Here is a 7,040-nt window from a genome sequence, read left to right on the forward strand (position 1 = left end):
AGTTCTAGACAGATTTTTAAAATATTCTGCTTTGGGAGAAAAAAATAACTGTCCTAATTTATCAAGGAATTACAACCACCCCATTTCACGTTTTCCTGTCCTGTATTTACAACTGAGAATATAAAATTATTAAACTAACAAGATGTTCCAAAAATTTCACAGAACACACAAGTGGGCACCCTGCAAAAGGCTTTGGCCTCTAGACATACTTAACTCCAAAATCCTTCCTGCCTATCATTCTCCAAACTATTGACCTTTCTCACTAGATCTTGAAATTGAAATCTACATATTTCCGGATAAATATTTTCTTCCAGCCCTGTTCTTATCTTGTCTCATATTCCAGGATGAAAACTCCTCATAGATGGATCCCGTCCCATTCAGAGTGTGATTATCCAGGAGAAGAGGAATCAGTAGCTGCGTCTTATACTCTGATGATCCTGAACTCCCTTTGGCTATGTTATTTGTACTAATACATTCAAAGCGATATGTAACACACACTGACGCTTTTAGTCATTAATTTTTAAAAAGTCACCTTTCTTTTCAAAGGATGCCCTTCAGATTTGGGGATTTAAGCCCTATTTGGGAATCTAATGTGCCACAGTCCTGATGCCAGAACTGGAAGACAATGTTTCAGATGAAGATATGTTTTCTTCCCTTATTTGTAAATGATCAAAATATAACTTTATTAAAATTTTGAGCTCAGGGATGTTCTCAGAGCAGGGGGCCTGCAGAGTGACTCCTCTGTTTACAACACACCCAACAGGAATCTGGGTTCATTGTGACAAGGGGCACAATACTTGTGGCCTTCTCTGAACAAATGTCCTCCTCCACATGTCTCCTTTGCACCTCCAAGGGATTTCTGGTGAGGGCTAATGGGACAGAGCTTGATACTGGAGGAAAAGCTGCAGTATTTAGTGAGGTTGTTTGCTCTCTAGAGTCTGTTCAGTGTGTGCATGGGTGGACCAGGGGTGATCTTAGTTAGAAATGAGGGCAAAAAGAAATTTTTTTTGAGCTTAAATAAAACGAATTAAGTGCATGCGTTAAGGCAACTGTTTAAAGAAACAATATATATTAATACCCATCCACCCTAACCTGGCTCAGGTCTATTTGAATTTTACCTTGGAGTAAAAAAAATCTCACCAGCTGTTTCCCTCTGATTTGCTTATTTCCTGGAGGTTAACTGTAAAGTCCCTCAGCTCATTTACCCAATGTTCTTTGACGACTAAAGCTAGTACAGTTAAGATTTGTTATAGTCCCCCAAGAGTCACATCAAAATCTCAGCGTTTTGGGTTGGAATTTTTAAGAAAAAAACAATGAGATTTTGAAGCAAGAATTAACCTTAGGTATCATATTCTCCATCCCTTTTTTAACATATTAGGAAAATAAGTTCTAAGTAGTTAAATGATTTGTCAAGACCACCTGCCTGGCTTTGCCAGACTTTAACTGAAGTCTTTGTCACAACTTAAACCTTTCCTCTATCCATTTTGTGTGTGTGTGTGTGGGGGGGGGGGTGTTTTTTTAAAACCTATACTGTTTCTGCTCTCTGATATGGTAGACATAGCAAGGAAGAATCACAAATGCATTTCTTTCTTAATACAAAACGAGGGATTTTCCAATTTCCTCTTTCTAAATAAACAGCACTTCCTTATCTGTATAGGATAGCTTTGAACATGTTGGATACAACTAGTTTGCTTATGGTAACACTGTAAAAAAAACACAAGTTCTATTACAAAATGCCTCTTGTAACAATTTATAGAGCTTCGTACAGAATGAAAGACTTGTGTGAAGTTTCTGAAGAAAAGAAGCGTGAACAATTTCATGTTCGTAATTGGGGTAGAAAAGATTATTTTTATGACATTCCTTCGAACGTGAGGGAAGGTGGAAGGCATGAGATCAAGGTCACGCACGGAAAAAGGGACAGTTGAAAGTAAAGATGATGAAATGCACTTTTTTGAAATTGTTACCTCTGAGGTCTTTTCTGGACCTCAATTCCAAACAGTGTTCTCTGCTGCCCCCTGCAGGTTCTAAGAGTCATTAGTGAGGGCAACAAAAAACAGGCTTACAAGTAGGCGGAAAAGAAAGCAAAACATATCACTTGACAAATCATTTGTAGACTACAACCAAACGAAGTAATAAACTAGTTTGGAAATGTATGCTTACACACACATGCACACCTATACATACACACACACATATACGTCTACAATATACACATATGCATAGACACGTGTGCATAGGTATTTATGCACCCCTATATTAAATTGGCATTATATTGTAAAGGCTTCGAACAGGAGATATGTTTTCAATTCAAACCCATAAACAGATAGGTTTTCTTTAACATTTGGTTCTAATATTTCTGTTGGTTTTTATTGGGTTTATCTCAAGATTCAGCAAAGTGAAAAGTGTGTTCACTGATGTTTCCTGTTGTCCTTCCTTTGGATATACAGGCAATGTCCTGTCCACGAAATTCCCTATAATTTGAAAGGCATCAGAGCTATCTCCATGAGTTAGTTTAATAATACCTACTGCTAGTGATTCTCAAATTTGTGTCTCTTATAGGATCTTTCCAGTATTCTGGAAAGGGCCATTTCAACATCCCAGCACCTCTGAATTCTCCTTTGTACTTAAATCCACCCACAAGTGACAAAACAGAGTGAAAGAAAGGTTACCTGGCTTTACCCAGGACTTAGAGCTGGTAAGATGTTCTGAAACTCAAACTTGGGTTGGCCCGATTTGAAAAAAAAAATTCTCTGTATGCATTTTAATGCCAGCTGGTGGGTATATTTCTCTCTTGAACATATCCACAAGAAATTCAAAACTTATGTTTAATATTATTTTAACTGTGTTTTTTCCTAAACTCAGTCACCCTTCTACATCTTCCATATTGCTTAGTGCTACTGTCATCTATGCACTCCCCCAAGCCAAAAGCCCAGAACTTTACTTTCTCTCTTTTCCAATAACCGGTAAGTTATTACATTCTTTTCATTCTGAAAATTCATTTCTGCCTAGTTTCCTTCCCCACTACCACCTTAGATCTGACTCACACACAAATTATTGCAACAGCCTCCTGCCTCTACCCTCACTGCCGGTTCTTCTTTCTCCACTTCAGCTTCTATTCCAAGGATGGCACGAGTTTCTCCAGGCACAGATTTTGTAATGTTATTTTTAAAGCATGGTTGTCCTGCTCTTCTCTGTATTCTCATCTTTCATTCTTCATTCGTTTCTAGTCTAGCTTCTATCCTACCACTTGAAAAGACTACACTCAATTCCTTCACCCAACATTTTATCAAGTACTCATTTTGGGGTAGGATCATGGGATATCTAGGGAATCCATTCTTAGCCTTAAGAAACTTAGAGCCTAGTAAGGAAACATATGTGAACAGAGGTTTATAGTACACTGTGCTAAGTATTGTAAGAAAAAGATCATAAGGAGGTGGGGCAATAAGGTAAGGAAGAATTGTGTTTTCTGTAGAGTCAGGGGAATCTCAGATGACAGGGTATTGAGTAGAGCCTTAAAGAGAAATAGGAGGTTGCCAGCAGATTATGGGTAGAGGACATTCTAGGAAGAGTAAAGTACATAATTACAGAGGTAGCAACTAGAAGATAAGACTGGTAAAGGAAGCAATTCTGCTGGCTCTGCTAAGAAGTATAGACAATGGGTAGCAATTACATGATTTTAGGCAAAAGAATCATCTTCATTTGGCAAAGATCTCTCTGGCAGCAATTTGGGAGGGGAAGGGAAGGAAACAGATTCATAAGAAGGATTTTGGAACTGTTCAGGTTATTGATAATGAGTTCTGAAATAGAATGATGGAGACAGGAACATTTAAATTTAAAAAAATATTCAAAGTGTAAAAATGGGAATGTAAATTCTTGAAAGGCAGGTGTATTTTGTTCATTGGTATGTTTCAAACGCCTAGAAGAGTCACAAGTATGTACTCAATAATTGTATGCTAGTTTCTGGGAAAATGGCAGTATCAGTGAAGTCCTTAAAACTTACCCAACCTCCATTAAGATAGGCAGAAAAACTAGGAATACAAAACCAAAAGCCCAGACATCTCAACATAAACCAGATGCCCAAATTCACGTATAACTGTCCAAATTTAAAATTAAAAAAAACCCAAACCAAAACATATCCAACATGTGGGACTTTGGGAGACCACTGAAAGTTACAATAAACAAGCAATGTCATCATCTATGTGGGAAGAAATAGAAGGGAGGAAAAGATGCTAAGACAGGAGAATCCTCATATCACCAGCCCATACTTACTGGAAAGCTCCTGGATCAATATGAGAATACAGTAGTCAAAATTGGGAGAGGAGTCTAAAGACAGGAATTGATTTTTGAGTGCAAGGAGACTAGAAGATCTAAAGATGTTGGGATGGGCTTGGACATATGATAATTGGAAATAACAAAATCTCCTTTCCAGGAGAAATGTAATTGTACAGAGAAGAAATTGCCAGTATAATCCATAATGATAAGGATGGAACAGATGGGACAAAGAACAGAAGGCACAGATAGAAGTGGAAATTAAAAACACATGATTAAATGTTGGGACAAATTTGAATCCAATGTAAAATTGCAGATTTTCCAAAAATAATGATAATTTAAAACAAGACATATTAAATTCTACTGAGTATACCCCAAGTCAGTAATCAGTTAACATTATGCTGCTAAGAAAAATTTATAACATTAATTTCTTAAATCAATAAAAAAGAAATTCAATATCTCACACAAAAAAAATGGGCAAAGAAAAACAAACTCAAGTCAAAAGGAGAAATTAATGAAGATTAAAGTCAAAATTCAGGAGAAAGAAAAACTGTACAACTAATTAATAAATCAAAAAAGTAGTTCTTTGAAAATGAAGAGAAGACAAACTGCTAATTTACACGATGTTGGAAAAAATAGAACAAACACTATTTGAGGCAAAATAACCATCAAAAGTGAGAAAACTGTAACATACTATAAAAGTAATTTTTGTGTGGTTATTAAAACAAACACTCTAAATGAAGTTTCCCCAAAACTGACAAAGACTGCATCATAAAAGAAAACTATATTCTTCCTTATAAATATTTGTATAAAATCCTTTGAAATTTTCAAATAAAATATGAACACATTAAAAAGTAGAACCTGCTTAGCCTTTAGGCTGTTGGGATGTTGTTGTTGAGAGAAAGCATAGAGAGTACTGAAAATAGAACCTGGCACAGGGTAAATACTCAATAGCTGTTAGCTTATGATTAGTAGAAGTCACACGTTTGATAGACCATTAAAGGAGATAAGTTCAGAATCTTGGGGAATACCAATGTTAATGAAGTCACTAGAGAATAAAGTTGGAGGACAAAGACGTCCCAATTTCAAAACTTACTACAAAGTTACACTAATCAAGATTATGTGGTACTGGCATAATGTAGACACATAGAATACAGAAAGGAATATAACTGAGAATCCATAAATAAAATTGTGTATTTATGGTCAAGTGATTATAGACAGGGGTATACAAACAATTCGATAGTGATGGTACAACTGGAGAGCCACATGCAAAAGATGCAAGTTGGACTCCTACCTCACACCATATACAAAAATTAATTCAAAATAGATCAAAGACCTAAAAGTAGTGCCTAAATCTATAAAATCCTTAAAAAATGTCTAAATCCTTGTAACCTTGGATTAGGCAATGGTTTTTAAAATATGGCACAAGCAACCAAGCACAAAAATTAAACTGGCCTTCATCAAAAGTCAAGCTTTTGTGCTTTAAAGGACACCATCAAGAAAATGAAAAGGCAACCTATAGAATGGGGGAGAATATTTGTAAATTATGTATCTGGCAATGGTCTAGTATTCACCATCTACAAAGGACTCTTAAAGACTCAACAATCAAAAGACAAAAAACAGAATTTTAAAATGGGAAAAGTATTTGATTAGCCATTTCTCCAAAGAATACATGAGTGAGCAATGAACACATGTAAAATGTTCAATATTATTTATTTGGGAAATGAATACCAAAACCACACATGCTATGCCTTCATCCCCACTAGGACGACTAGAATTGAGAAGATGGATGGTAACAAGTATTGGCAAGGCTGTGAAGAAATTGAAGTCTCCACACATTGCTGGTGGGGTTGTAAAATTGGATAGCCGCTTTGGCAAAGTTTGGCAGTTTCTCAAAAAGTTAAGCACAGAATGGCCATATAACCTTGCAATTCCACTCTTAAGAATACAACTAAGAGAACTGAAAATACATGTCCACACCAAAACTTGTATGCCAATGTTCAATGTACTCATAATAAACCAAAAAGTGGAGGTAATGCAAATGTCCATGAACTTATAAATGGATTAATAAAATGTTTTTCCCCATACAATGGAATATTATTTAGCTGTAGAAATGAATGAAATACTGGTGAACCTTGAAAACATTATGCTAAATGAAAGAAGCAAGATGGATGATTCCATTCATAAGAAATATTCAAAATAAGCATGGTAATAGAAACAGAAAGTAAAGTAGTGGTTGTCAGGAGATGGAGGAAAGAGTGAATGGGGGAATTTCTGCTATTGGACACAGGGTTTCTTTTGGGGGCGATATAGTAATCTGGAATTAACAGCAGTGATTGTCGTACAACCCTGTGAATATACCACTGAGTTGTACTTCTAAGAGGTTGAATTTTATAGTACATTAATATTTCAATTTTTAAAAATTAATCCGACCACAGAAAGTTAGAAAAAAGATTGAGGGAATTGCCAGAGACACAGCAAATTTTAGAATCCAGTGGGAATATGGGTGCACACTGTACAATTCTTTTCCCTTAGGTTAAAAATGTTGAGGCAATAATGAAAAGAGAACTAAAAAACAAACCACGAAGCAGCCCTCAGTGCCGATGCATTACAAACATTGCAAAGATTAGTGTTCACTGAATTCAGCAAATCAAAAGACAATTCAAAGTCGTGAAAGCAGGCGAAATAGTAAAATATATTTACAAAAATGGCATTGATAAGATGAAAATAATCATGTAAATATTTTTATTAAGATAAAAACTGTCTAGAGA

The 7,040-nt window shown here is 35.8% G+C and overlaps 1 non-coding gene across 1 annotated transcript; it reads left to right on the forward strand.

The window, feature by feature from the left end:
- Positions 1-702: 702 nt before the first annotated feature.
- Positions 703-830, forward strand: LOC143666437 (small nucleolar RNA SNORA11). The gene has a single exon (XR_013167635.1). It is a non-coding gene; the product is annotated as a small nucleolar RNA SNORA11 (small nucleolar RNA).
- Positions 831-7,040: the final 6,210 nt, after the last annotated feature.

The sequence above is a fragment of the Tamandua tetradactyla genome, chromosome 22, assembly GCF_023851605.1.
Source record: "Tamandua tetradactyla isolate mTamTet1 chromosome 22, mTamTet1.pri, whole genome shotgun sequence".
Lineage (NCBI taxonomy): Eukaryota > Metazoa > Chordata > Mammalia > Pilosa > Myrmecophagidae > Tamandua > Tamandua tetradactyla.